Below are 6000 nucleotides of genomic sequence, written 5' to 3'. Positions count from 1 at the left end.
GTCCTAGTGTGGCCTATCTACCAAAATGAATATTAAATACAAATTTGGAATCCATCCTTGGACCCGAGAAGCTTGTCTTGATGTTCCATCTTGGTCCATGTAGCGGGAGTGAGCTCCAATCTCCATCTTTAGTGTTCTTTAAAATTACAATTTAAATTACATAATAAACCTATTTACATTCTAATTTCAAAACCATTATACTTAAAGAAAATAAAAGGAGATTCGAGATCTCAAATTACATAAAAATTATGTTTCCTTCATTACGAAAACATAATTAACTAAGGTCACACTAGGTATTACAAATTACAACCGATTACAAAAAAATATGTAAATAAATCCATTCAACGATTCATTCAACAAAAGAAATGCATCAACTAAAAAAAATTAAACATGCAAGACATAATTCCTTAATTATGTAGATTAATTTCCCAAACCACCTATTTAAATGATCAAATTAAGTGACAATTCCTCAATTACTCACTATAAATTTAATCTTAATTCACATTAAGCTTGTAACATGAATTTAATCCAACATTATTTTAAACTTCTTTAAAATAATTAGGTATCTAAAATTGTGAACTTCTTCACAAAATTAATCATACATTATTAATTTAATGTATAATCAAAATTGGCCAAAACAAACAAAACAAAAACCCTTTTTTTTTTTTTTTTGTCTCGGCAAAACAGTAAAACAAAAAACATAAATTTTTTTTTTTTTTTTTAGCTCGGCTGAAATAAAAAATAAAACAGAAACCCAAAAAAAAATTTTCTTCCTCGGCAATTCTGCAAAAACCGAAAGAAAAACAACCTTTTTTTTTCTTCAGCTCACGGCAAAGGCAAAAAAAATAAAACAGCATTTTTTTTTTTTTTAATATACACGGCTGAAAAAAAAAAAAAAAACAGCCCTAATTTTTTTTTATATCGGCATTATGCCCTAAAACAAAAAAATCTAGATGAACAAAATTGTTTATAATTGCTATTAAAACAAGATTGGTAAAAGCATCTTTTAATCTAATCATGTATACAAACTTGATGATTCAAATTAATATGTTTGCCAAAAACTATGTAGCAAAAACAATTTATCATCAAGAAACAATCTCCATTTACATTTTAATTTAATCCTCATTAAATCAAACATCTACAAATTCATCATGTAATCATTTTAACTTATTAAAACAACAAAATGGAAATACAAACATGAAAATCGAAGAAAAAAAAAAAATCGGCGAAAATTTTTTTTCTCTCGGCAAACTTTTTTTCCACGACCGATCCCCTTTTTTTTTCTTTTTCAATATTCCTTTCAAATTTTGCTTAAAATTAATTATGAAAATCATCAAAATAAAATCGTGGCCTTGGCTCTGATACCACTTGTGGGAATTATCTGTATGCTTCCCTTTAGTTATAAGGATTAATTATAACGAATTTATTATGATGAATACGAGTCATAAAATAAATTACATAAACAAAATAGTAGAGAATTAAGAAATAACTTTTGGTCCTAGCTAATATGGCCTATGAACAATATCGCAATGATATTCTCCTATCAGTTGCACCCAAGATGATATGAGATATGCCTTTGTTCTTTGCTAGAATCGATCCCCGAATTTCCTTAACAAATTTAGGGTTTTGTGTTTTCTTTTGATGAGAGTGTGCTAGGTTAGAATTAGGTTAAGGAAAATGATCTCCCACACACTTATTATAACCGAAATAAGAGTGAATAGGGGGAGATATTTTCTCTCCTAATTTCGGCCAACCCTAACCGAAAATAAGAGGAATTATTCTTCTTATTTTCGGTTTTTTTCACCTACCAAAATAAGATGATTAAATCTTCTTATTTTTGGTATTTTACAAAATGTATACAAAGTGTATAAATTATAAATTATAAATTGTCATTTAATTTATTCCGTATAAATAAGTCTACATACAACAGCTTGCAATCGATTTATTAATAACGGTCTGTAATAATTTATAATGACAATCATTTATAATAAATACTTTAACTATAAATATCGCATATTTATAATTAGCTAATTAAATATAACCGGTTACATTTAATTACGAATTAACAACTTAATTCGTTCAAGCTAACATTATATACATTAATTAAATATAACATATTATATTCAATTTACGAATTGACAATTAATTCGTCTCAGCTAATATTATTTAATCGGCATTAAATAATTGTCTCTTCAACACGTTGACTAACTGTTTAGTCAATTATATGAACTAACATTTTAGTCATATAAGGCATCAATGTGATTACATATCCATAATCACATCTCTCAAACACATCCTTTAGGTGTGACTTTTAGGGACCAGTTGATCACCGCCATCAGTATGATAATAACGTCAAACTTTCTAGCAAGCCAACCGTTATTAAGTAATCGTTAATCAACTGATAAAATACGAAGTATACCCTTATGAACCTATAAGAGATTTATAAATGTTATCACACTAATTTGTGGAGGACACAGGCTCCAACATTGCATGCACCCCTTCGAGCCTTAGCCTATTTTCACTTGGCGTAACCACAAAATGAACTACATCCCATAAACAACCTTTCTTAATCAAGAACGAGGCGTTGTTGGTAGTTGGTGAGCTAGGCGGTGTCTTGGGTTCATTTTTGTTGGGTCGGAGTATTTGTGTTTCGGCAAGTGTAAATAAATAAGAGGTTTTGGGAAAAGAAATGAAGAAAGGAAATGAAAAACAAAAGAGAAAATTGAAAAAGTTTTGAAAAATACAAAAAAGAGAAGTTGTGATTGTAAATACTTGTTTAAAAAAAAAAAAAAAAAAAAAAAAAAAAAAAAAAGCTTGCAACCCCTACTCATCATTCTGGGGAAGAAAAAGTCGTTGCAAAATAATTGGTCTTGCGATGTTTTTACAAGTGGATCGGGTTTACACAATTTTTGCATGAGTTTGAGTTTCAAATTCCTTGTTAGGGTGTAGACGTTATCCATTGTGTTCAAATAAGGGCCGAATATAAGGTTTGTTAAAGGGTTCTAACACTTTTCCAATTTGAGTCGGGTTTATGCAATTTTTGCATGGTTTTGATAATCAAGGCTATGTTACGGTATAGACGTGTCTCATGTATTACAATAAGAGGAGGAAAGATGGTTGTTGGACCGTTCTTGATTTGAGCCTCTCATGTCCAAATGTTGCTTGCAACAACCCCGTTTTGTCCTTCTCCTTAGCCCCGATGCATCCCTTATTTCATACTACGTGCATTTCTCATCTTTTGCAACCCGTTCGATCATAGGATTGTTTTACACACTAGAGTGCGGACACGTTCTCACGAGTCGTAGTAGGAGAGTGTTTGGCTACTTTTTGTACAAAAACACCCGGTCTTCAAATGAGTGACAAGTGAAATCGTGAGGATGTCGTTGACCTAGGTCCTCTTAGTCATGGGCCTTGAATTGAATCTTGTGTTAGTCCGTAGACTTGATGAACCAACTCTGTTTCCCCTTTTTTCCCTACTCTTGAATTTGTTTCTTGAGCTCTAGCGGTCACACTTGGTCACTTGGCGCCACCCTTAGGGAGTTGGCACCTCCGTTGGAATTCTGAGACGGCATTTCCCGACCGAAATCATGTTTTTGAAACTAAAAACTCGGCCACTTAGATGAGGAAAGTGGACCATTTTTGTTTGATGCATTCTATTCTTTGACTATGAGCTTCATGAGACTGCATCGCATTTTTCAGCAAGCCCCCACTTACCTTGCTTTGAGGTGCATACCTCATTGCATTTCAACGTGAGTTGAAGGGACGGAGGAGGCCCGTTAATTGCCTACCATCGGCTATTATTAGTATAGTTTAAAATAAGGGTCTTGCATGGTTCATTCTCTTACTCGAGGACGAGTAATGCTTTAGTGTGGGGAGATTTGATATGTGATTAGTTTACGCCATTTCACTTCCCGTTTCTCATGCATTTTTCCTTCTTTAGCACATTTTTAGCTCACTCTCGCTCGTGTTTTGCCCTTTATTCCATGTACCTCGATATTATGACTCCCCATACTCCTTTGTAGGGGATTGGCCTTGGAAAAGGCAAGACGGAATGAAGATCGAGTGAAGGAGCTAGCTCGTGTTAGCTTGAGAAGAAAAGGAGTTGAAAAAGCTGAGAAGTGTGTTCTGCCGGCACACCGGCAACCGGTCATGCCACCGGCAGAACACCCTCACCTGACATTACCAAGATAAAGGAAGAAAAGCTGAAGAGTATGCTCTGCCGGCTGCCGGTCCACCGGCAGAGCACGACATCCCACATTGAATTAAAGTTGAAGAGAATTAATTAATTGGTCTCGCTACCGGTAGGCTAACCGGTAGCCGGCCAGCCGGTAGAAGACACACCAACGAAGACTTTGGAGTATAGAAGAGTGTGTTCTGCCGGCAGGCCGGTCCACCGGCAGAACACGCATGCCAGTTATTTTCCAAAATTCCAAGTCTAAATTGCAAAGGTCTCGCTACCGGTAGGCTGACCGGTAGCCGGTCCACCGGCAGAACGCAGCTGCTACGGATATTGGGCTTTATTTCCTCTTCTTCTCTAATCCAATGAAAGACTATAAATACCCCCTCCCTTAACCAATTGTACACACAACCCTAGATCTAATTTATTTCCATTCTCCAAGTTTGAAACTTTACTAATTACTTTGCTAATCTTTCCCTAATTTGAACAAGTTCTTCAATAATTATATCATTATTAGTGTTAGTAATTGGGTTGTAAGAAGATTGAAGGTTTCTCCTTTATTATTTCAATCCAAGTTCCTTTCTTTGCTATTGAGTTGGTATAATTTTTGTCCTTAATTTCATTTGTTTACATTTTGCTTTTCTCTTAAGTTTTGTTTAGTTGTTTATGTTAGAATTTCACTCTTTGTTGTTTGATTGTTGTTTTTCTCTCTCTTGTTCATCTTTTCCTTGTTCACCATTGTTGTTTACACCCAAAGATTGAGTCTTTGAGTTTATTGTGTTAAAGTTTGTGTCTTTTGGTTCAATATTTATCCATCTTAGATTAATTTGTCTTTCCTCATAATCTTTGTTGGTTTATTGCATGATTATTAGTAGAATTTATCCTTCCACCATGTTTTTGCTTAAAGAATCCATCTTTACTAATTATTTTGTCTTAAGAATCATGTTTAGTGAGTAGTCTTTTACTAGGACTTGGTTTGACCCAACATGAGTAGTTTCACCAATTGATTCACATAAAGGCTAATTGTTGGGGGAGATTGGTAAGGATAGTCTAGAAGATCAATTTGACTTATGGGCCGATTTTGGGTAATGTCGATTTGTGACCCTTGTCCACCAACGAGAGTTGGTTAGGTTGGGAATCGGGTACCCGGAATTTGGACCTTTTGCTAACCTAGGTTGAGACCGAAAGGAAGAACCGAGGGAGGGTACTGACAAGTTTATAAACAAACAATGGTTATTAACAATGACAAACAATAGATGAACATGGACAAAAGGAGGGTTTTGAGTTGATTGGTAATATAAATGCAATGTAAAGTTGCAATCTTTTTCTAACAAGCAATATGACAAACACTTGGTGAGCAAGAAAATTCAATATTAAAGAGCACTTGATGTAATCCTTCCTTAGTAACCAACAAAGATAAAGTTTGACTCTTTTGTAACTCTCTTCTTATTATCCACCCAATACAATCAAATCAAGATGTCAACATACACAAATTAAACCATCCATGTATATCCTTCAAGTTTAACCAACAATTCATTAAACCATGAGTGCAAATCAAACACGAGCATTAAGAGTGGTGCAGAGATAAGAAGCTATGATCAATTCTCACAAGATTAAACCATAAAAATGAGAAAAGACATAAAATTTCCTACTTATTGCATGAATCCTTTAAACCAAATCAACATACAACAAGCTTGCTCCAATTAATCCTAGATAGATTAAACCATTTCTCTAGAATTTGCAATAGTTGGTTAAATAAGATGCAAGAGTGATCAATTCATACATTCATCTACTCAACATAAGAAATAAGCATAAGGAAAGAT

The sequence above is a fragment of the Silene latifolia genome, chromosome X (assembly GCF_048544455.1).
Source record: "Silene latifolia isolate original U9 population chromosome X, ASM4854445v1, whole genome shotgun sequence".
Lineage (NCBI taxonomy): Eukaryota > Viridiplantae > Streptophyta > Magnoliopsida > Caryophyllales > Caryophyllaceae > Silene > Silene latifolia.
The sequence above is the reverse complement of the archived record's forward strand: the minus strand, read 5'-3'. Positions refer to the sequence as shown.